Source organism: Protopterus annectens, chromosome 13.part0 (genome assembly GCF_019279795.1).
Source record: "Protopterus annectens isolate FY-2018-M chromosome 13.part0, PAN1.0, whole genome shotgun sequence".
NCBI lineage: Eukaryota > Metazoa > Chordata > Ceratodontiformes > Protopteridae > Protopterus > Protopterus annectens.
The window spans coordinates 1356944530-1356971593 of NC_056747.1; positions in this window are offsets into that span (position 1 = coordinate 1356944530).

The following is a 27064-nucleotide window of genomic DNA, read 5'->3' on the forward strand; positions in this document are numbered from 1 at the left end:
GGATGAGATTTTGTAGTGCAGGGGTTCTAGTTGGTTGTGTTACAATTTTGTGAGTTAGAGAGAGTTGGTTGTAAAGAATAATGTTGGGAAGCTCAAGCCAGTCTAGTATCCTTATAGCTGTACAATGATGTGTTCTATATGGGCAGTCAGATGCAAACTTGGCAATTTTATTATAACATTCTTCTAGATTTTGATCTCCATTTCTTATTAATTTTTTTTTTTTTTTTGGCAGGCAGCACTATTAAGCTTAGTAAGATTTTTCTTTGTATAGATAATTCAGTTTTTATATCACAGCTCAAAGAATTATTCCTTAGTTACAGTAATTTCTGAGAAAGTATTTTGTAAAACAACAAGCAGAAACGCCTAATGACTTGAATCCAAAAACTTTAATTTAACCCCTCCTTTCCAATTACAAGCCTTCAGAGGAGTTCAAATCTAAAATTACATCACAGCACAATCAGTATTTATAAATTTAAACCACAAATCAAAATTATCTAAGAACTAAAATTTAAAAGCACAAGATCACCCCCCAGCAAACATTTTCATTACAATCCTTACTCAAACCATTAGGTTTCAAGGCCCCATAATCCAAAATGACCGTTTCCTTATATTGCAGTATCTTCTTAGCCCCATGTATTTTCACCTGTTCTAAAATTGTAGCAGTCAACCTTTATGCTCAACAGAGAAACGTGTAACCACCAGAATTTTTAATTTATTATTTTTAATGTCCCTAACATATCCGTGCAATCATTTTTTGAATATCCTAGCTGATTCTCCTATGCAATATAAAACCACACAGGCACCACAGTTCTTCTATACTGCATGTATAATGACCTTTTACACAAAATCTAATATTAATAATAGTAATAAAATTAAGTGAATCAACAATACACTTGCAGACAATACATGATCCACACCTAAAGTACCCTCTTTTAACATGGATTGTAAAAACACATTCCCAGGAGGCCTAACAAAATAACAGTGACCTAATGTATCACTTACATTTCAAACTACAACTTTTCTTTAGTTTTCATTTTAATATTAAATCACCTCTTAAAAATGGCTAATATTTTTAATTATTTCTGCTATCTTCCTACTGACAGGATTACATTCATTTACAAAATATATGTAAGTAATTATTGTCCTGTTTTTCTCTATTCCTATCAATATTTAAATATTGTATCATCTGTTTTCTTAGTTGACTAGAGACCTGGAAAATACGAATTTCATACCCAATATTCATCATAACCCATACTTAAAAACATATTTAAACTTTGCTTAGCATCTATTAAAAAGTATCTTTATTACAACATAATCTGTGAATTTTAATACATTTTAATAAATTCCCTCATATTTAAAACCCTAATTACATACGGTTTATAACAACTGTTACTATATAAAAAATCTACACTAGCAATTTTTTTTCTATATACCCGAACTGAATACTAAGAGTTTCATTATAGTTAAATCCAGAAAACTGGCCTCCCATTCAAACACACTACTCTTAAAGGAAAGAATAAATCCATTACAATGCAAGTCCTTAATGAAATCTTCAGCTAAATTACGACCTTGACCACACAACAAATCAAACCATCAAAAAAAAAAAACAGCAATATCTAATAACACAGTTCTGATAAAACTCATGTTTGGGTGTCAGGCACTTGATCAAACAGACAGCGCCCTGACACCCAGAAGAGCAACATCATAATGTTGAAGTCATGAATATCGACATGTTCTGTGCATGCTCTGGGGGTTACCCTGAAGTGGATTATCCCTTGCTAATTACACATACTATGAGATCACACAATCCCTGGGGAAAGGAAATATTCCCCTGTTTGAGGATTGTCAGTTTCACACACCTGCTGACTACCTGTCTGCATCAAACAAATGGTGCCGGTATCCTGTGTCTCGGCATCCTGCCCTGTCATTTTGAAAGAATGTCTAACAGCTACGTACAGATATTTATCTGGATCTACGTCAAAATATCAAAATGACAGAATATCGAATCCCATTTCATTGAGACAAAAGCAGTGAAACACCACTTAATTGAATAGTTACATCACCGAAAACGACACCTGGGAACTTGGCCCCCATGTAGGTATTTGGCCTTTTTCTCCACCAAAGTACAGTCTTGGAGTTGGTATATTTAGTTAGGGGGTATGGGAGGGGGCCACATTGCTGCATGTGGGGGCGAAGCCCCCCACTTTGGTGAGTTTGATTTACTTTATGTATAGTTTGTCCGTGGTGGTCAAGTAGTTCCTTTCCCAGACGTCATTTTCGATAATGTAACCATTCGATTAAGCGAAGTTTGGCTGTTTTCATCTTGATGAAATGTGATTCGATATTCTGGTATTTTGATATTTTCAAGTATACCCATATATATATATATATGTATATATCTTACATTTATTCTGAGAAACGACCCTGTAAAAATTTTTAACGTGCCGATTTGTTACATTCCCAAACAAGATTATTCCAAATTATGCCTGTCTTTCCCATCACACTTCAGTGATTTGCTATGTACCTTCAGAAGGATTCTGTGAAATCTGTTTGGGTATAAAAAAGCTATGCAGAAAAATTGCATGTAAAAACGCTGAACTTTCTAGATTTTGTTGCGTTGTTGGTAGCCACACATATTTCCGCTGTTCCTTTGTATACGGCCTTTTCCAGACTTACTTCCCATTGTTTTCCAGCCTTCCCTCTCTGATGTTGAGTCATCAGGCATTATTTTACATGCCCTGCTGTTCATCCTTTTGTAATGTCAGCTTCTCTTCTAGACTCAGCTAAAAACTGATCTTTCACTTAACACCCCCTTATCATTTTGTCATTGCCCGTGCTCTATCAGTCCCCATAGGGAAGTCCGTTTCATACCCACAGTCCAAACATCTGCTTGGCATCATCCCATTCTATTAAACTTTCCCTCTCTAGTTATTTACTCCCAATAATATTTTAGCTGCTTTGCTAATTTTATCATGTAAATTCCAGCCCCCCCCTGCCTATTTTCTGTGTCTACTTGCAGTCATTCCAATGGTAAAAATCTTCTTTCTCCATTCTTGTGCTGGCTTGGTTCTTAAAATACTTTCAGTGACTGTACATATGATGTTTTTTGTGTTTGATATTATTCTCCTTAGGTGCCTGCTTCCAAAATCCTACTGTTTTTATTTTGTGAACTCTGCCCCCATTTCATCATCATCCCTTTCCACACTGCTTTGCGGTGTATGACTTGTGTTGTGTGTATGAACCCTAAGTGCAGCATTGTGTCTCGACACTTTATAACTGCACTTGTCATTTCAGTCTACACATATTCCAACCATTAGTGCTTACTTAGCATGTTCACTATTTATGTATTTTGTTCCCCCTGCCTGTTGAACAATGGCTCTTCTTGCAATCTGTTTAACCCTTTTGATCTAAAGAGGGAGAGAACCACTCCCAACCTGCTTGTTCCCTGTAAGACAGAGTCAGTTGTTGAGGCCATCATTTAGGCAGCTGTAAGTGCTTTTTTCTTTGTTTAACTCTCTCCTGCCCATAGTACCTTTTAGTATACTTCAGATCACACCCAAACCCCCTTATGGACTCCAAAATGTTTTGGGGTCTGGTTGCTTTAACTAAGTGACTTACCAGACAATAATAGACAGTATTACAAAGGGCAAGGACTTGTTAACAAAATGACACTAAGATTATTAGTCTAGGATATCCTGCAGTGGAAAATTAATATTCATATTTTCATACGTATGCTCATATTTTTATAACTGAGAGACCTACATTTTTGAGGTATGTAATGTGAAACACCAATGTGGGAGACAGGACAATTCACTGAAAATGCTGGTTTATATTATAATATAGTTAATATTGCTAATTATTAGTTCATAGTTATGAAAATAATTAATATTTCCATATGTACTTAATACTTCAAAAAAGCAAGTGACTTACAACCTGTTGTATGACATCAGGTGAAACCTTAGATGTTGTTGAAGAAAACTATCTTTGATAGTTACACTGTTAAATTGCACATCTTGAGAGATATCCAGGATTATTTGTATTGCTATGTATTCAACTAAACACAAGTTTTCATATTTCTGTGAACATCTCAGTAAACATGTCTGATAAAGGACTTTCTTGTTGTCATGTGAAAACTTAACGTCTGGTTAATAAAAAAGTTTTAACAAACACATGTCTAGGTTTTTATCGTTTTCAACATATGAGAAGTTTTTTCTGAAAGTTTAAATAAAGTATAATTTGGGGTTTGTGTGCGCTATAACATATTACAGCATTTACAGAAAAGATTATGTATAAATGCGCTATTATACTGGAAAGAATATTTCTTACATTCCTATTTGTACAGTTTTAATAGCTTTTGAGTGGCCTCCGAAAGACATGCATGAGTGGGCGTGCCTTTGCTGAAGGCTGGGCATCGGGCTGGCAACTCGGCACCATAAAAATCTACTGCCAATTATTAGGGGACCGGAGTTCCGCTGTGGCGACCCCTAAAAGCCGAAAAGACAAACATTGTTCACAAAACATTTACATTAATTTTTCTTATTATTTTTAAGTTTATTTTTCAGAACATGGTCTGGTGTAAGCTGCTAAACATGTGGCATTCAACACTTTCTACACCATATGGGTGTTAATAAGTTAAGTCCTTCGACCCACCCACTGGTGACTGACATGACCACATGACCATACATTAGGTTACTAAGGGCTGCCATCACTAGCTTGAGAGAACCAAGTCCACATCCCCCTGTATCCAATGAAACATGCTGGCCACTGCTTATACAAGAGCAATTATCTAACAAGAAGAAACAGCCATTCCCCCCAAAACAGATAAACCAACGAAAGTCCTCAGTCACAACTTCTCCTGCTAAGCTCTCAAACAGCCAGTTAATCATTAAAGAAAATAACATGGAGAATGCAAGAAATCTAAATACACAACTTCCTTGGAGGCAAAAATCGTACATACAAATGAGGTTGTCAGGAATACCCACAGTACATCTGTTACAAATACCATTCACCACACACACACACACACACACACACACACACACACACACACACACACACACACACGCGCACACATGCACACGCACCTACACGCACACACACATGCACACACACCCATGCACACACGTGCACACACTCGCACACACACGCACACACACACACACATTGTCTTATGCTGAGGCATGCAAAAGAAACCTTCCCAAGCCTCAAAGACCTCCAACGCCTCCTAATGTCAGCACTGCTCCTTGGCAATCACTAAAGCACACACCAAAAGCAACATCAAACATCCCACATAACCCTACATCTAATGGTCCTCCAACTGCAAAGCCCATAAGGCAAGCATTTACTTTACCTAATGCTCTTCTCATTGGGGACTCCATTGTCTGACAAACAGATGCCTCACTCACCAGGTCGGACAAGCAGAAGATACCGGTCAGTTGGCTATCTGGAGCTAGGATCCATAATATCATGCATGCACTCGTCACTGCACCCCAGGTACCAGTATGATTCTATCATAGTCTGTGTGGGTGTAAGTGACTTGTACCTCACTGGACTATATGAAAAGAGACATAATGGATCTCAGAATATGTGTGTCAGGCATGTATGAGCTTTGCACTGAGCAACATTCTACCTTCACCAAGGATGATGCCACAGTATGAACAGAAAATTATTCATTTTAATAATTGGCTTAGCTTCTGGTGTCCTTCCATGGGGATCCAGTATCTGTCAGCATGAGAGAACATGGTCAAAATATTACGTTTTTTTGCCTAAGATGGGTTGCACCTGTCGCCCCTAGGCTTTTAGATATTGGCTAAAACTTTATCCACCCCTTGAAACCCTTTTTAGCTAATGTCAAAACGACAACACTACTGACATAGTGAAAAAGTCTAAAATCAACCTTAAGGTGTTACTGCTCAATGCGCAGACCCTAAACAAAAAAACCCACACCCTTCAAGTCCTCCTCAGTTTGGAAAATGTAGATATCTGTGCCATGATGGACATGTATTTTAAAGCCATAGAAGGTATTCCAGCAGTGCAAGGATAAATAGCCTTCCACACAGTTAGACCAACAACATCACAGACTGGGGCCAAAGGTGGAGGCATTTCAATAAACAACAAACACACCTCCAGGCTGGTTAAACAGGATGTTACCATGGAGCTCATCCATGTGCAAGTCACCACAGATAAGGTCAATCACCATATCATGGCTAGCTACAGACCACCATCTATGCCCCTAGAGTCTCACGACTCTGCTTAAACCTAGTAGAGATGCTCACCATCCAACCAACACCCTATTCATGTGTGACTTTAACTACCCGTCTATAGACTGGGAAATGTACACTGCCCCAAAACCACAGGCACAATGCTTTAATACAAACACCCTGGACCAGAGAATCAAACATACTGGATTTGGTACTTATCAACATGGGAGAGCATTGCTCCACCCATGTCATATTCTCACTAGTGAGGTTGAATCACAAAGCTGTCCAATTTGAAGTAAAATTAACCCAGAAAATTCATCTAAACCAGTAACAGTCAGAAATTATTCAAAAGCAAATTACATAGGTTCATAGGCTTATAGGTTCATAGAAGGTTGCTAGGCTAACAGCCCTACAGCCTTTCAAGCCTAGTTATATTTATCCCAAGTTGCCCCACTTGTTGGTGGTTAGGTGAGTGAAGCTCCTAGAGGTAAGGGTATATGGTAGTTAACACCGACTTCCTCTGTCCTGGAGGGACATGCTATTAAGTGACAGTTTGTCATAATTCAAGGCTCCCCCCAACCCTGAGACTGTGGCTACCTATGCAGAATTATTCACATAGCCACAATACAAATATGTGAATGGCTACAAGGAGATTGCTGTACCTACCAGAAATAAACCCAAAACAAGCACTAAAAACAAATCCCACTGTTGGAATTCTCACCTAAACAGGGTATATAATAAAAGAAGAAATCTCAAGGCTAAAATCAGGAAAGGCAACTCCCTTAAAGACAAGTACACTCTTGTACAACTAAACAAGAAACTAAGATATCTAATTAAGTCCAACAAGGCCATCTATGAGGTCAGGAAAGCCTCACAGGGTAAGGACAATTGGAAGGCCTTCTTCAGCTACATCCTGAACCTGAGGGGTAACACACAACAGTGTGTGTTGAACTAATGGCAAATTGTACAACCTACACAGATCAGGGTAACTCTACCAGCTGATAAATTCATCTCCAACTTCACCCCAAAACTCCCCCAGCTCCTCCAACTGAAATCCCCTCCAAGATACTTCTCCAGCTATCAGCAGAGACAAGGTGCCGGCAGCACTCGCTAAATCCAAGAACACCACCTCTATGGGTCCTAACAACATCTGAAATTGTCTCCTAAACAATCTAAAATATGACCTATCAGGACCACTTGAGGCACTCTTCAATTACAGCCTTGAGAAAGAGTGCATTACAAGTGAATTGTGGACTGCAACACTCATTCCCTTCCACAAGGGTGGACCATAAACCAACCCAGAGAACTACAGACCTATCAGTTTAACAAGCCTAATATACAAAGCCATGGAATGAATTATCATGGAATTGTTAAACAAGAACATTGAAAACCTACAGACACTGGACTCATCCAATTTGCCTTTTTTAAGTAAAGGTCATGCCTACTTAACCTGGTAGGCTACTTTGAGAGGGTCAGCTAGGCAATGGACGAGGGTAAGACAGTGCGTACTGTATATCATGATCTGGAAAAGAAACATGATATAATATCCTGCTCAGGCGTTATTGACAAGCTCTCTGAGCTAGGTGTAAACCTTTACATAACTCGCTGGATTGCAGTCTGGCTCACAGACAGAACCTAAGAAGTCAGGATTGATGAGACCACCTCACCAAGAGACTGATCACCAGTGGAGAACCCCAGGGCTCCATGCTGGGTCCACTCCTGCTTGTCATCTACTTCTCAGAAGTCAAGGCTAACATTAAAAGCCTCTGACTCACTAAGTTTGCAGATGACTGTACACTGGGAGCTATTACAGATTTCCCCAGACACAAACATCTTGCAAGTAGGTTTAACACAGACAGATGATTGGTGCCAAAGCCATGGCCTAAAACTCATTGCCAAAAAATGCATTATGATGCCCTTTGGAAAACTGTCAAAGCAAGTTAATTACTCCATCGATAAAATGCCCTTAAGAATCAACACAGTAGTAAGGGATCTGAAAAGATATGTAGACAGCAATCTGGCGTTTGATCAACATGTAGGTAAGATAATAAGAAAATCATTCTATGTCACCCAACGTATAGGTAAGAGTATGGCTTCCAGGTCCAAGGAAATTATAGTACCACTCTACTTGGCCCATATCAGCTCTCTCATTGAATACGGTGCCCCCTTTAGCATGTATCCAACTAGACACTTGCAACAGTTGGCATGCTCACAAAGGTTTCTCACCAGGAGAATTCAGGGCATGAATGCCCTGTCCTACACTAGTCTCCTAAAGGCTCTGTCTCTGTATTCAGTCTCTTGTGGGCTGTCTAGAGGGGATCTTTGTATGGCTTACAGAGCTTCCTCAGATCCAGGCCTTATGATTCTCTTGTACATACGCAAAACAAACAGCACCAGAAACTCTAGATCCAGGGATCTGAATTTCACTTGTGATGTAAACAGAGAGACAGATATGTGTCCCAAAGGATCCCCACATTATTGAAGAGGCTTCCCATCCTTGTAAAACAGAGTTCATCCCTGACCCTATTCAAAAAAAACCTCGACAACTGGATAGGAAGTCATAAATTTACCCCCAGGCTGGTCCCCATGTCCCTTATGGGGAGAGGCCATCAATAAGAAAAGCATTATCCTTACTAACTCCCCCTCTACACATCCTTAGCTAGCTGCCTACTAACATGCTCCCACATATGATACTTGCGACCCAAATGGTTTGGGGTGTACAGCCCGGCTTGTAAGGGCTGCAGTGGTCATTAGCCTAGTACCAACCTATGAATCTAGAAGTTCCTCCAGCATTCATGCCTCTTGTCAAATTCAGGTTGGCTGGGTCACACTCTGCATGACAGAGCTGGGTTTCTATCTTTTGTACAAAATTTGTGCGAGTGGTTTCTTAGTGGAAAAAAAACTTCATAAACCTTTTATTAAGAAGATTATGCTGTATCTCTTGATGATATCACCATAGGGATAGCACAGAGGGTTTACTTATAGACTTCAGTAGATGACTGTGGTGTGTGAGAAAGAGGACCACATTGCTGAAGCCACAAAACAATTGTCCATCAAAATGTTTGTACTATAGATTGCGACTTTACTCAATCCAACATTTTAAAGAACATATAAATGGGTTTTTGAGTCTTAGCTGGTAAAAGAGACCTTAAGTCTTTAGTTAAAAAATGAGCTTACAGTTTCTGGCCTGGTGTATGTTTACCCTTTTCCCAAAGTTCATGAACTAATTTCTCCTACCCCTCTTCTTGTTGCATTAAATCAGGAAGGGCTACTTTGATGGGACCCCTTTCAATGTTTCTTGAGGTTTGCCTAAACCCCCTTTCGGTGCTTATTCCAGCATGATTGCAGGATAAAACACAGTTTCCTACTTTAATGGATAGCATTCACAGAAGAAGGTCACATGTTTACATATCTTTTCATGGCACTTAAAACACACATATTACTGATTAAATTACATATAATAACCTGCTGCCAATTTTAGAGGATCTAATTGCAGCTTACTTATCTTGTACATTCTGATGCAGAAAACAGTTGAAGATTTATTGTTAGACATTACATACATGGACAAGTGTGTGTGTGTGTGTGTGTGTGTGTGTGTGTGTGTGTGTGTGTGTGTGTGTATTCATACTGACTATGGGGCATTTGGCCAGGATATCAGGGTTACTACCTCTACTCTTCTGTGTCCACCTAAGCTACAACAGAGGTTCATAGGTAAGACCAAGGCTAGCTCCCCTTGTGGCCCATTTTAATTCTAGCCACCTTCCCTTTTTGCTCTCAAATTAACCAATCCTAATTACACATCCCATGGCCAATAATTATATATCTCCCCCTAATGAGAATAAGTGGGATCATAACCTAAATAAAGTGAGGGGATCCCGTGCATGGGACTAAGGATTTAGGAGCTGCCTCTATCCATTTAGTAGTACAGGGAACAGTCCTGGGATCATTTTTTTTCCATCCATAAATTTGAATTGTGGTTGAATATGGACAAGGATGAACTTTGTTTAATGTGGATGACGAGTCTGTTCCAGAGCAGTGGTATCTTCTGTGAGATGTACTTGTCCCACCAAACCATTCTGTAGGTGTTGCAGAAAAGCTATAAACCCCTAGATCAAGTATTTCTGTTGTCATTTGACTTGCTGATGTGCAGTAAATCCATCACTAACGGGTTAGAAGATGCCTTGTATGCCAGACACAGGTCATCTCTTAGCATTCTGTAGGATACCGAGTATAGTGACAGGGCTTTGAGTCAGTCCATGTAGGACATATTGTTTAGGCCTTGAATCCTTAGATATATATATATATATATATATATATATATATATATATATATGTGTGTGTGTGTGTGCATTTGCATTTATATATTCACATGTTTGTGATACACTACTCAATTTTATGTTTTCTTTTTAACAATTTTATACAGTTTCGATGTTGTGAGATTCGATGTTATGACTTTTGGATGTTTTGAATTTTCGATCTTATAGTCTTGCTGTTTTGAAATTAGATATTATAAGTTTTTGACATTTTGAAATGAAATCATATATATATATATATATATATATATATATATGTATGTATGCGTGTATATATATATATATATATATATATATATATAGCGTTTATATTACCCTATCGTACTATTTAAATAGCGAACGCTATTTCAGCATACCTAAAATATCTAAACCACAAAATATCGAACATACAGAACAGCAAATTTTTTCCCAGGGAAAAAATTTGCTGTTCCGAAACACAAACACACAACACAAGCACACCAAAATAAATAAACTACACACATACATTTAACAAAACCATAATTTTAACCCTACACTACTACCTATCCACTCACCTTAACCCAACCCTAACTCTCAAGTCCCTAACTACCGCACACTCACCTTACCCGCTCCTTAACCCTAAAGTCCCTAACTACCGCACTTTCACCTTACCCTATCCCTAACCCTAAAGTCCCTAACTACCACACACTGACCTTACACGCTCCCTAACCCTAAAACCCCTAACTACCGCAGACTCACCTTACCCGCTCCAAAACCCTAAAGTCCTTAACTATCGCACACTCACCTTACCTGCTCCCTAACCCTAATGTCCCTAACTATCGGACACTCACCTTATCCCGATCCATTCCCACACTTACCTTAACCCGGTCCGTAACCTCCATTTGCATACTTACCTTACCCCGGTCCATAACCTTCCCACCACAGTAGAGTAAATAGTGAAGCCATGGAACGGACAACTGAAATCTTACACTAGGTAAGATTTTGAAGTTCCGTGGCTTCGCTATTTTGAGTTTTCGACAAAAACGGGTCGATATTATAGCATTAAAAATTTATAGACGTTGATACTATAATATAGACCCTATATATACGCGCGCACGCGCGCACACACACACACACACACATATATATATATATATATATATATATATATATATATATATATATATATGTATGTATATACGAACGCATATCTGTTGCTATATATAATAACAACTATAGTGGCGATAATAATAATAACAATAATATCGTATGTAATTATCACACTAAACATAGCGACTGTGTGTATATAAAAGGAAGGAAACTTCATAGACAGATCTCCATATCTAGAGTCTTAAACTACAAGTATGTTTCATGAAATGCTGAAACGTTGTTCTCAGATGTGACAAAATTTTAGAGTGTGCTAGATGCAGATATCTCGGTTTTCTAACGTTGAATGTGTTTACAGAATAGTCTGACAGGTTTGAAGGCACTGTTACTAGACTTGAAAATAGTATTTGCAACACTAAACTAAACTTTGCATCTCTGATCGAAGATGTATATGTTAAAAATATTTCAGCAGTATGTATTAAAGAGTGATTCGCTCGGTGTACATACATGGGTTGTTACTGTAGTTCACAAATAAAGTAAAAAAAATGTTATAACATTTAGTGGTAATTCATTTCACAGCAATGAAAATCTAAGCTGAAAAAGTTTTAATTCACCTTGACCCTTAATAAATTTTTAACCAAGACTCGTGATATTGTAAGAATCTTGATGACACACTAAGGCACTGTACGAGAATATCCACTTATGCATGAATCGTGCCATCCCAAATAGAACCAAGATGGTCTCCTCCAAAAAAAGGAAGCCAAACTGGTGGTCCCCTGCCATAAACAAACTTTACAACAAAAGGAAGAAACTGTTGCAGAAAAGAGGAAAATCCCAGGATGCAAAAAACTCCCTTACCAGCCTCAGTAAGAAGCTGAGATCCCTCATAAAATCCTCCAAAGCTAGTTACAAAAATAAAATTGCCAAAGATTCCAAAGACAACCACAAGGCATTCTATAACTATGTCAAGAGTCTAAATGGCAATGCTCAGATCTGCTCTGAGCTACAACAGAATGGCATTAAATATACTGATCCCAAGGATATTGTCAATATCCTGGTAGATCGATTCAGTGCCAACTTCACCCCCTAAATGGCCCATCTCAATACAAGAAGATTGCCAAATTCAGATAATAATGGCCACACAGGTAAAAAACGCACTCTCCAAAGCTAAGAATACAGCATCCATGGGACCAGATGACATCCCGGACTGCGTACTACATGAACTACAAAATGAACTGGCACCTCACCTAAGTGTCTTGTTTAATCATACCATCACCTCAGGCTTCGTGCCCACTGAGTGGCGCACAGCTACAGTTATCCCACTCGACAAGGGGGCTCCACCTTGGATCCTTGGAACTACCGCCCCATCAGACTGATGAACCTGATCTGCAAGGCCATGGAACGTATTATCATGGAACGTATAAACAAAGACATTGGCACCTTTCAAACACTGGACCCCACCCAGTTTGGGTTAGTGAAGGGCCGATCTTGTCTCCTGAACCTGATTGACTTCTTCGAATCAGTCTCCAGAGCCATGGACGAGGGTAAGGCAGTCCACACAGCCTGTCTGGACCTCGCCAAGGCCTTTGACACCATCCCCCACAATGGAATTATAGATAAACTTACTAAGCTGGGCATTAATCCCTACGTCACTCAATGGGTTGCCAACTGGCTTACTGACAGAAACCACACTGTAAAAGTAGCTGACTCCAAATCCAGCTCCAGACAAGTGACAAGTGGAGTACCTCAGTGTTCAGTCCTGGGACCTCTCTTGTTTGGTATCTACTTCTCTGAAGTACAGGCCAACACTAAGGGACTCTGGCTAACAAAGTTCGCAGATGACTGCAAACTGGGAGCCATTACTGAATCCCGAAATGATGTGGATACTCTACAAAAGGGCCTTACAGAAACAGATGCTTGGTGCCAGAGCCATGGGCTCAAGCTCAATGCCAAGAAATGTATAGTTATCCCCTTTGGGAAAAAACATGTACTCGTGAATTACCACATAGGTGGCAATACACTAAACACCGAAAGTGTGATAAGAGAGTTAGGGACACAGGTGGACAGTGGTCTCACTTTCAATAACCACATCACCACAGCAGTCAGGAAATCCTTCTATGTGGCACACCTCATCACTAAGGGCTTTTCATCCAGAAAAAAGGAGGTCATTGTCCCACTGTACTCCTCCCTCATTAGACCCATTATAGAATACAACGCCCCATTTGGTATGTACCTCTCAAGACATCTGCAACAACTGGAAAGGCCGCAGAAATACCTCACTAAAAGAATCACATGCCTAAAGCAGATGCCCTATGCTGACTGCCTTAAAAAACTCCAGCTATACTCTTGTCGCATATCATCTACACTGAGGCAATCTCTGCTTAATATACAAGGTCATGTCAAACCCAGAGCTGTTGGACATGATACACTTAAAGAAATCCCAATCCCTCAGAGCCAAACGCTTCAGGGATCTAAACCTTGTCATCACAATAAACAAAACATGTTGGAGGGATAGGTTCCTGACCCAGAGACTCCCCAGACTCTGGAATAGACTGCCCATACATGTCAAGCAGAATGCCTCCATGACCCTCTTCAAAAGGAACCTTGATGATTGGATGGGAGAAAGGAAATTCACCCCAGGGATCACATCAGTCACCCTGATAGACACGGGTCCAGGGAAGTAAATAGTATGGGAGGAAATAGCCAGGGAATTGTTATGGCTAGGCTTGTATAGGCCCTAGGGCCGATAGCCTAGTACCAACCTATGAACCTATGAACCTATGATTAGAGTAACTGAAGCTGCAAAAGTTGTAGCTCGGTTTACTTTATCCAAGTCTTTTGGGTTTCTGATACCATGACGGAAATGGACCCCATTCTTAAGTCAAAGTACAATTAAAGTTCATGAATTTAGTTTTGTTTCAATCTTTAATGTCAGCCACTAGTGCTCTTCACAGCATCTGTAATGTGCCCAGAACTGACTCCTTTTGTAATTCATATGGAGTTATATGTATCATTAACATATCTAAATACGACTGTAAATTCTTTTTTATAACACCCGTTGTTCCTTATGCTATTTTAACTGTCTGGTTATCCTTCTTTCACATTGCCCTCATTTCTGCCTGCATATCCTGGTATTTTATGACTTTGTGTTTCTCTTTACATAAGATGCTATAATCGCTGGGTTTAGCAATTTGTATGATCAGTGCTATGTTTGTCTTCTTTTTGTGGACTACTGTATCTGGTTTTCTAACATCTGTTTTTTGAACGGTTGGTGATGGGCGGTCCAATATGATATAAACTTCATCCTTCTCTATAATACTTTATGGCTCATTTTTCCAGTGCTTCTCAGCTACTTCAGTATTGTAATGTTTGAGTAAAAAGGTCACACAGACAAACCGATTAGTAAAAATTGAAAAAAAAATCTAGCCAAGCTAGGGTTTTCACTGTGTGATTCTTTAAACCTCTTGTGTTAGAGGCACATGACATATATGCAAGTGACTCCTTAAGAACATCAGGTGTTTCAACTGTATGGCAGTTCTGAATGAGTTCTCATTGTTTTAGTTTGTTAGTTGGGATATTTTGCAGGCACTTTAATGGTTATGGACATCGGCTGAGTACAACAACCCTGTTTTTCTAAAGGTTAGCCAAACAGTCCACTTATGCTGTGCTGATGAAGCTATAAGAAGGCTGAAACATGCATGTCCACAGCTGGTGAGGATTGGTTTTATTGGCCTGAATTTGTCCATAAGAGACTTAAAAAGAAAAAAGTCATGGGCATTCAGAACTGCCATATAGCTGAAACACCTGATGTTCTTAAGGGGTCATTTGCATATATCCCATGTGCCTCTAATACAACAGGTTTAAGAAATCACACAGTGAAAACTCTAGCTTGGCTAGATTTTTCTTTTAGTTTTTACATATTTTGATGTTCACACAATCCCCAGTGCAACAGTCTTGCCACATTATTATGGCTTTTGGTATACAGGCCCTCTGCCATTAGTGTATCATTCCCAGCAACAAGATGTGCAACCATTTTCAGTTCTGTTTTACAGAACCTGCATTTGTCTGTTTCTCCCACATGCTCAATGGACTTTGTAAACCAACGTGTACGTAGCCCACTATCTTGGACCTCAAATATTAACCTTTTGTCTCTTAAATTCGCCTCTCCTTAACCAGTGCTGCTTCGGATCCTGACTGACTTGAACTTATTCCAGGAGTTTTCCGTACTTGCACATATATTTATGCCTTTTCCACATTTCTTGTCATCTGATTCTTCTCTTTATATTCTTTTTGGGGTTTTTTGTGGCACTTTCAGTTGCTGCCTGATTTTTGTCTACTTCTGGTTTGGTTTCCATTCCCACTGGATGCTTCTAGTAAACTAAGCAGGGAAGTCACCTTAGACATGTTCTGTTCATGTTTCAAAACTTTCATTTTGTTTGAATCTGATGAGGTCAGCAGATTGGTATGCAGTCCTACAATTGCAGATCTGTACATGTAATAAGTTTTGAGGAGGCCCATACGTCTTTCAGAACGAGGAATATATAATGTTGGTATACACTTTTTTTTATATATATCATTTGATAAGCGTGAAGCATTTTTCTTGTTTTTCTATTTGATTGAATACCTTTTGGGGTCAGTCAGTCACCCCAAAACTATAAGTTAGAACAGGAAGAGCAAACTGGTTTATAGCATGGACTTTGGTTTTAGATGTCAGGGCTGTTTTCAGTATTAATTTTAAGTTTTCTAAAATATTCCTTACTAAGTTTTGTTCACATTTGCTCATGTTTTATTGTCAGTCCATCAGTTCACAAAAATGCATACACTCCCTCCTGCTCAAGTTCTTTTATAACACATTCCTGTCCCAGAATGATATTTTCTTGGTACTATAGCTTTCCTATTTTAAATGTTACTTTTTCTCATTTATGAACACCAAGTGATATTCTCATATCGTTTGAGAACATTTTGATTACTTCCAGTTGTGCTTTCAGCTTCTCATCTGGTGAATTATACATTCTAAATAATCCACAAAAAGAATATGACAAATCTTTATACTTTGTATTTTCTGGGAGCCAAAGTGTAAACGTGACCTAATCTGTTAAATAGACAGCTTAATGGGATAAGGACAAAACAAAAGAGCAGTGGTGACAGAGTCACCCTGGAGTATCTCCCTCTGAAATGTTATCCCTACGATAATAAGTTGTCCTTTATCATGGTTTAGCTGTAAAGTGGTTTGCCACTGATTCTTGGTCACTGTAATATAAATGATCAGTGCAGGGTGCATCTTATACATCTGTAAGCACTCCTTTATCCATGAGTGTGGGATGCTGTCAAATGCTTTTTTGTAATCTATCCATGCCATGCTAAGATTCTTCCCCTTTTTTCAATTCTCCATTATGACTTTAACAACTAATTTTCCTGTTGCCTTGATTGAGTTTTCTTTGAAATGACTCTGTCGGCATCAGTTCCAGTGTGTACTTTGTACATTGTCCAAAGGGAAGTTATTGGTCTATAGTTTTTAGTATAGCTTCCAGGTTCAATGTTAAGGTGGAATATCGTTTTTCCTCTTGTTAATCATGTTGGTCTCTGTTCGGAGTGCACACATATATAGTTCTTACTCATGGCTAAATATTCCTGCGAAGATGTTGATGTTAATAATTTTAGCCAGAAGTTAGGTATTGCATCTGCGCCTGGGATTTCCAATTAGGAGCTTTTCTTAACTTTGTTTCAATTTCTCAGCCCATTTCTTCATCCCATTTATTATCTTGTACATTTGAACTTCTTGTTGCTTCTTTTACCTCTTCTATCCATTCCGTATCTTTGTTATGTTCCACAGGATCTTTGTAGATATTTCTCCAAAATATATCTATTTCTTCTTTTTTGGTGGTGTTTCTATTCCTTTTATCTTGTTTCCCACTTTACTGTAAAACTGTTTTGTGTCATCAATACATTTCTTATTTTGTACTTTTCCTTTATATTTATCTGCAGATCTTCTGTTTTTCTGCCTGCGCTGCTATTTTTGTTTATTATTTGCAACAGTGTACGATGATAGATCCTGATCTATTCTGATATTGCACGTTGCTTTCATGTCTACCTTTCTAATTATTTTTTTTATCTGTTCCCTCTTCTATACTCTTCTAACAGTGACGCTTCTTAATTCTTTTATACTTTTCTGTATTTAATACGTCCATGACGGCATTTGATTTCTCCCCTTCCTTTCCCTTTACTGTCCTGTATTTTTGTGGTAAGACTTTCTCTGTTATTAATTTAGTTGCACAGTAATATATCCTGTTTACTTCTGTTATAGTGCATGAATTTATGAGAACAGTCTTGATTACTGTGTCCCTTTGTTTTATCAGACTTCTAACGTTTTTGGGTCGTACTTGTTTTCTGTAATCTATTTCTTTCTTCAGTCTTAATATGTCTTAATATGACTCACCCCTCTGCTTCACTGAGCATGCTTTGGATTTTACTGGAGCTGCACTGGATTTTGCTAGAAAGGCTCAGGGTGGGACCACACCCTTAGGCCTGTATCTTTTAACCTCACTGGAAGGCACTGCAAGCATGCTTTTCTCATTTGTAAGCATATTCATGAGCTTTTCTGTGAGCTCATATATCTGACAAATCTCGATAGCCTTATTCAAAGTTAAATCACTGTCTCAAAGCAAAATCTTCTGCATCATCTTTAATACCAACCACAAGCCTGTTCTTTATCAAATCATCTCTTAAATCACCAAATCTGCACATTTTTGCTTCGTTTCTCCAGCCTTTTATATATGCTGCATAAGTTTCATCAGGCTTTTGATCTCTTGTGCAAAATATGGGCTTTCCACTGTAATATTCATTTGGGTTTACACATTTCTCTAAATTTACATTTTAAGCACTCAGGGTCTTCCCGCGTTTCATCCGGTACCACAATATGTTGGTCTTCTCTCTCCCCTACATACACAGCTGGGGCATGCACAAATGAACACTCCCTTTCAATGGCTTCTGAGCCAGCTAAATTAAGCAGAATAAATGCCTTTGTACATTTGTCTTTGTCAGAAAAAGCAGCATGTATGAAAATATCGTACTCTTGCTCAAACACTGTCCAGTTTTCAGCAACATTATTATCAAAAATATGTGGACCTGGTCTGCAGAATCCTTCTGCCATGCCAACAAAATGCTCTCGTAATTATGTATAAATGCACACATACACATACCAGGTACTCAAAAAATACTCAGCTGAACAACATTCTCTTTAAAATAGCTGTATTCTGCTAAATAACTCTACTGTAATACCGCACATTTGAACACTTTGCACACTTTGATACTTTGATATCTCAAATAGCTTTAGTTAATATGAAAAGAAGTACATAGCAAAAAATATGGTAGTTTTTCCCCATTTTTATACATTTTATTCAATTCAGATGTTATTTCAAGCATTTTTGTAAGCATTTTGAGTATTTTCTGAATATATCCTAGTTTTGAATATTTTGCTTAATTAGAAAGTTGTTTTGAACATTTTGAAAGCTTCATTTTATATTTGTTGAGTGAAGAATCATTTAAACAAGTTTTAGTACCTGGATTTATCTTTCTGGCCTGTTTGTGAGTCTTTTGAGCTTTGAATGATTAATTTATTCCTCCATTTATGGTTGCATGTCTCATGGTCTTGAAGATGTTTTACTTTGGACACCACTTCTGACACCATGTTGCTTTCGTCTTGTGTATTCAAATAAGACTATGAGGCTGGGTGTTCATTTAAGTAGTTTATTACACACAAACATATCAGGATGGATCACTGGAACATTAAACTTAAACAAACTAACTGACTGACTGCTACACAAATACATACTTTCACTCCAGATGCTCACTCAAAATGGCACTCTTGCTTGCACGTGCTCAGTACTTATATGCACATGCCCATAGACTGGAATAGCTCTTAAAGTATACACACACACTCTGATCTTCGCAAACAGTTGGTTTTATACTGAGAAAAATGTAAAGCTTAAAGTTACAATATAGACAGATAAAAACTGAAAAACAATTATAGCAGAGAAAATCTACAGCCCGTGAAATATACAGTCATTACATAGTAATACATGACAAAGTGTCAGCTTACAAAATTTACATTTACAGCTAGGAAAAGTACAAGTCAGTAAGCATGGGAGATATAAGAAGTAAACAGAGAGGAGGTGAGAAGTATGTGAGCAGTATGCATAGTTGTAAGATGAGAGAGATAAAGAAAGTTGTAAAGAAACTGAGGTAGATTTAGGTGATACTGAGTGAAATGAGTGGAGACAGAAGTTGCAGAAAGTGCAAAGGGGTATCTGACAGTAGATTTACTTTGTGAATTAGCTCTATAGAGGTACTGGGGGTAATATAGGAGTGGAAAGGGCTGAAGTAGTCTAGCCTGAGGAGGTGCAGGAACAGAGTCAAGTGTTTTTAAAGGTTGTTTTTGCAAGTTTGTGAATCTGGATAGGTTGGCTTGTTGTCTGATGTCAGTAGGGATAGAATTCCAGATTTTGGAAACATAATTTGAGTAGAGGGGCAGGCAGCAGATTTGTGGGTTTTATTTATGGTTAATAAGGACTTCTCCATGGAGAAGAGTGATTGTGCAGGAGTTTAAGGTTCCACTAAGGCTTGCAGGGTAGGACTTTTTTTGGTTTGGATATTAATTTTAAACAGTTGCTAACTTAGTGACAGAGAGAAAGTGTTGAAGTTCTAGCCAGCTAAGGTGGTTTAAGGCTAGACAGTGAAGGGAGTATAAAGACTGGTTAATGGCAAATTTACCTATGTTGTTACATCATTGTTAATTTTTTGTTACTACAGATTGCTAAAAGTTGGTGTAGAGGGGACCAACGTATAGTAGTGAAGGTGGAAGATATACAGAGGCTATTGTTTTATCAGCATTGTTAGTTAAAACGTGTTTGCTTTGATATAAGAGTCCAGTTTTTCTGTGGATTTTCTTTATAGCTTATTGTATTTAAATATCAAGCTGTAGGTGGTTATGTATTTTGTTTTATTTCTTTGTTTGACATTTGTTTACCAGTAAAGTCCGACTCGGTAGTGCCCATTTTCAGTGGTGGCCCTTGGAATATAGCTCCAAAGGCAATTAGCAAATTACATTAACTTATTACAGAACAACAATGAACATTTTCACATACAAGAAAGAATATACAATAATGGATAGCACATAATTTTTACATATATTGGATGAAACATACTTGCACATTAATTACAAACATTTGATATTACTAAGGAGACTATATACATGAGACAAGTGGTCTTTACAATTGTATGATTCAGATCAGAATGAGTCTGCTTGATAGTTAAAAAAAAATCATCCTCAGAAATAAATCTTGGGATAAATGGTGATCTACTAAAAACCAAACTGACCACCAAAACTTTAGAGAGCTTAGAAACAGTACCAAAAAAGCCATTCTGACAGATAAAAAGAACTATTACTTTCAACTACAGAAAACCACCAAAAAGGAACCTAAAAAATTTTGGAACAGTATTAATAATCTTCTAACCCCAGGCCAAGCAATTACACCCAACCCTCAAGATTCTGACTCTGTCAATTGCACACAAATAGCCAATGACTTTAATTATTTCTTCACCAATTCCATACAAACTCTAGCAAACCATCTATCTCCTGACACTTCTAAACTACTCTCACTGACTTTAAAAAACACTCTTCCTCCCCTTCACCTACAACCTGTATCTACCTCCTATATCCAATCTCTAATCCAAAAACTTAAACCTACCACCCCATCTGCAGACAAGCTTCCTGCAGAATTCCTGCAAATAGCAGCAAAAGCCATTGCTTACCCTGTCTCTATCCTAATAAATAGATCTATAAAAGAAGGTATTTTCCCTGCGATCTGGAAGATATCCCACATCATTCCCCTACACAAAGGAGGCAAGTCTAATGACTTCTCTAACTTTAGATCCCATAGCACTTCTATCTCCCTTAGCCAAAATTATGGAAAAATGTATACACAAACAACTACTTAACCATCTCCTCCATAATAACCTACTTGCTAACACTCAACATGGATTTAGACCTTCCCACAGTACTACCACAGCTTTACTCTCCTTTACCAACACCATCAACTATAACCGTAACAATAATAAACTTACATCTTCTCTATTCATAGACCTATCAAAAGCCTTTGACATGGTTAATCATATACTTCTTCTGCACACACTAAAATCTCTTGCACTGGATCCCTCTTCCTTAACCTGGTTTACTTCTTATCTAGAAAACCGTCACCAGGCAGTACTCTGGAAAAATTCACTATCTGCTCTCCTTCCTATCTCTTTAGGAGTACCTCAAGGGTCTATCCTAGGCCCACTTCTATTTTCTATCTTTATTAACGACCTCCAATCAGCTATCCCTAACACTACCTGCATACAATATGCAGATGATTCCACTATAATTTGCACTGTTTCCTCTCAAACAGAACACCAGTCTCTTACACAAAAAGCCTTTTCAACTGTTGAATAGTGGTTCTCTGACCGCTGTCTACTCCTTAACCCTAAGAAAACCAAATTGTTACTATTTCCACCTACCCGTAAATCTAATTCTATAAACTTCTCTATTACTTCCACTGACAACACTCAAATTTCTCCTGATTCTTCAACAAAACTTCTAGGTGTTACTATTGACAATAATCTTAACTATGATTGTCACATCAACAACACAATAAAAGCAGTTAATAAAAAGATTGGATCCCTGTACAGAATAAAACCCTTCCTTACACCTGAAGCCCGGACCACCTTAGCCCAATCACACCTTATCTCTACCCTTTTATATGCTTCCCCTATTTTCACTAATCTCTCTAAAAGTAACCTTAAGAAACTTACTACATCTTACCATAATATTGTTCGATTTGCCACAGGATCTCAGTTTAGAACTCACCACTGTCTAAACTTAAAACAACTAGACTGGCTTGAACTTCCTAACAAGCTCATTTATCAAGAACTCTTAATAGCTCACAAAATTCTATATCAACCATCTAAAACACCAGTTCTCAGTAATCTCTTGACTCCCTATAACAACCTGAAACAACTACGTTCTTCAGACAAACTACTAGTTAATAGTACCAAAACTATTAATTCTGCAGGTAATTGCCTTTTTTACAACTCAGTTGGCAAAATATGGAACAATCTTCCATCAAATATCTCCTCTTTGGCCACTCTTCCACTCTTTAAGAAACAACTGCAAACACATCTTAATAAATTCTGGCTTTGCTCTTGTACCAACCCTGACTAACCTACCTTCTTCATTTCCTCTACCACAATTCTTCCTTCTCTGATATGATATCCTGACTGACTTCCTCTGACATAATATCTTTGTAGATATTACTGATCTCATATATGTTGTATTAAAAAAAAAATTATATTGTCTACCATTTTTTCAAACAATGTATTGATACACTGTATGACTATATACTATCAAATTTCATATTGAAAGTCGTTAACCATTTGCTTGAATATTTTCTTGTTTTGGATATTTTTTACTCTTAGATGTGTATTACCTATACTAAAATCTTCTTATCCTTTATGCTTAATGCTTTTGTTTTATGTGTATTTGTATTCTCTAATCTTGTTTTAACCAATGGAGCTTTTCTCCCCGGGCCTCCACTGAAAATGGACATTGATCCAGCTGGACTAGCCCGGTCAACAAATGTAAAATAAATAAAATAAAATAAATAAATAAATGTCTGCCCATATCTATTCAATCAAGCAACTCTTCCCTTAGAATAGATCACTTTCTTGTAAACTGAGGGCACATTTTTTTGTTCTCCATTTCATAGTTTCATAGTTTCATAGTTTCATAGTATAGTACTAGGCTATCTGCCCTGGGGCATTTGTAAGCCTAGCCATAGTGATGTGGCTTTTGCCACCCCATGAAATGGTACAAAAATGTACAGAATAAATTTAGAATACTATGCCTCCCTCTAGTAGTGACACAGTGAAGGTCCCCTTGTATAATAGAATTAGTTTACTGTGCCCCTGTCTAGCAGTGACACAGATGTGACCCCTGGGGTAAACTTACGATCTCCCATCCACTCATCAAGATTTCTCTTGAATAGAGTCAGTGAGGGGCTCTGCCTAACACGAACTGGGATCCTGTTCCAAAGCATGGGAAGCCTCTGGGTTATGAATCTATCCCTCCAGCATGTCCTATTCATACTTGTGCTGAGGTTTAAGTCTTTAGCTCTCGTGGTCCTGATGGATTTGGATTTTTTGAGGTGGAGCATGTCCATCAGATCCTGATTGGGCATGGCCTTGTACGTCAGGCAGAGATCACCTCTGAGCAGGCGGTATGCTACTGAATAGAGCTGAAGTTTCTTTAGTCTGGCAGAATAAGACATATGTTGGAGACCCTTGATCCTCTTGGTGAGGTACTTTTGTGGTCTCTCCAGCTGTTGTAAATGCCGGGTGAGGTACATACCAAATGGGGCATTGTACTCAATCATGGGTCTGATGAGGGAGGAATATAGGGGTACAATGACATCCTTGGATCTGGATGTGAATCCCTTCATGATGAGGTGTGCAAGGGAGAATGTTTTTCTAACCACTTTGGCAACGTGGGTGTCAAATGAGAGGTCGCTGTCGACTTGGGTCCCTAGGTCTCTGATTACTTTTTCCGTACTTAGTGGGTTGCTGTCTATGTGATAATTTGTGGGTACTTTGTTTTTCCCAAAGGGGATGACTATACATTTTTTGGCATTTAGTTTAAGGCCGTGACTCCGGCACCATTTGTCCATTTCTGTGAGGCCTTTTTGTAGGATGTGTGTGTCTGCTGGTGTATCGACTATGGTGCCTAGTTTGCAGTCATCTGCGAACTTTGTCAGCCACAGCCCTCCCATGTTTGCTTTAACATCTGAGAAATAAATGCCGAACAAGAGGGGTCCCAGGACATATCCCTGTGGGACACCACTTGTGACTGGCTTTGAGTCTGACATTGCCCCAGCGATTTTAACTTTATGGGTTCTGTCCTTTAGCCAGTTTGCAACCCATCTAGTGACATAAGGGTTTACTTTTAAGCTGTTGAGCTTATCTATGATGCCTGAGTGGGGTATTGTGTCGAAGGCCTTAGCCAAGTCCAGGTATGCTGTATGGACTGCTTTACCCTCATCAATGGCTCTAGTGACTGTTTCGAAAAAGTCAACCAGGTTTAAAAGGCAGGATCTGCCCTTTACAAAGCCGAACTGGGTGGGGTCAAGTGTCTGTAGGTCCCCTATGTCTCTGTTTATGAGTTCCATAATGATTCTTTCCATAGCTTTGCAGACCAGGCTGATTAAGCTTATGGGGCGGTAGTTTCCAGGGTCTGTAGAGGCGCCCCCCTTGTGGAGTGGGACCACTGTTGCTGTACGCCAGTGTTCAGGTACATATCCCGAAGTAAGGCTAAAGTTAAATAGCATTTTTATGTGTGGGTTTAGCTCCTCTTGGAGTTCACGTAACACGCAACCCGGGATACCATCAGGTCCCATTGATGCTGTGTTTTTTGCTTTGTTTAGAGCGGTTCTCACTTGGACATCTGAGATGACAGGGAAATTACATTCAGCTTGGATAAGTATTTCTTCTTTTGGGGGTGAAGGAGGGTAGAAATTTGCACTGAACCTGTCAGCCAGAATGTTGGCAATATCTGTGGGTTCAGTGTATTTTATGTTGTTGTGAACCAACTCTGAGCATATCTGAGGGTTTCCACCCAGGTTTCTAACATAGCTGAAGAAGGCTTTGTGGTTATCTTTAGTGTCCTTAGCAATTTTTCTCTCAAAGTTGGCCTTGGATGTTTTTATGAGAAAACGTAGTTTTCTACTAATGTTGATCAGAGATGTCTTCCCTTCATGGGATTTTGCTCTGACGTGCAGTAGCTTCCTTCTTTTGTTATACAATTTGTTTATGGCTGAGGTCCACCAGACAGGACGCTTACCTTTGGTGGAGAGGGACTTGGATTTGTTTGGGATTGCATGATCCATGCATTCTTGGAGATGTCCATAAAAAGCATTTGTGAAGGATTCGGCATTGCGGGATGTGGTATCCACTGGCACAGTGGGCTTAAAGGATACCATCTCAGTCTTAAGAAGAGTGAAGTCTGCTTTTGAGAAGTTTTTCACTGTGGTCTTTTGTGCTGGGGGTGGAGGTGGGATATGTATATCCAGGGTGATTAGTTTGTGGTCAGATCTCACTAGTGAGGGGTATACTTCCGGTGCGGAGCATTTTGTCCCCATGTTTGTGATGATCAGGTCTAGTATATTATCTCCCCTAGTGGGAGAGGTGACTAGTTGTTCCAGTGCATTTGAATTTATGAATTCCAGGAACCTTTGGGCTAGGGTATTAGGGCTAGAATAATGTACCCAATCTATGTTTGGGTAGTTGAAGTCTCCTAGTATGATGGTATTTTGTGATACATTCATATCCTCCAATGTCTTCAGGAAGGCTGAGTGGTGTTCTTGAGATTGGGAGGGTGGTCTGTAACATGCTACCAGTTGTATAGCAGTTTTGCCTATGGTTAGTTGCACCTGTATGGTCTCTGATGCTTCATGTGTTGCTACTAACCTGGAGGTGTGGGTGTCTTTGATGAATATGGACACTCCCCCTCCCTTTGTGGTTCGGCCCGGGTTTTGGGGCCGAAATGCATGATACGAGGTATAGCCTGGTAGCGCTGGTGTGCTCTCCGGAGCTTTGAACCAGGTTTCAGTTACTGCACAGACGTCAATGTTCTCCATGCTGAGAAGTGCATCAAGTGCCTGCATCTTGAGGTTTAGACTTCTGGCGTTGAGCAGCATTACCCTTAGTTTTTTTCCATTTTTGTTTTCTAAGGAGGTGGGTTTGTCTTTTGACCCTTCCCTAAAAAAGGCACTATGGGGGTGGCAAGAGCCTTAGCCAATATCCGGAAGCCCAGTGGTGACAGGTGTAAGCCATCCCTTGCGAAGCAGCGTGGCTTGTCCAACATGTCATCCCAGGCAGACAGATATTGGATCCCCTTAGAATGACACCAGTACTTGAGCCAATTGTTAAAGCTGATCATCTTGTCTTTGTATTGTGGTATCATTCTTGGTGAGGGCAGGATGCTGCTCAGGGTCAGGGTCATACCAGCCTGGGCTACATAATCGGAGAGCTCCTCTATGTCTCTTTTCATGTAGTCCAGGGAGGTACGTCTCAGGTCATTCACACCAGCATGCACAATGACGGAGTCATATTTGTACTTGCTTTGGAGTGACTTGAGTGCGTGTGTTATGTGGCGGATCCTAGCTCCTGATAGACAGCTCACAGTCACCTTCTCCTTGTTCAGCCTGGTCAGCGGGACATCAGTGTGTCTGACTATAGTCACCTATTACTAGTGTATCAGGCAAGGTGTTTGGCCTTAAGGGCTGTGATTGGTTGACACACTGATTTATTGAAGTATGTGTTGCATGTGTTTTGTTTTGAGGTGGTGGATTTTTGGATGTCTGCTTTGGGAGCCTCTGTTGTTTTGGTAAGTTTTTTATT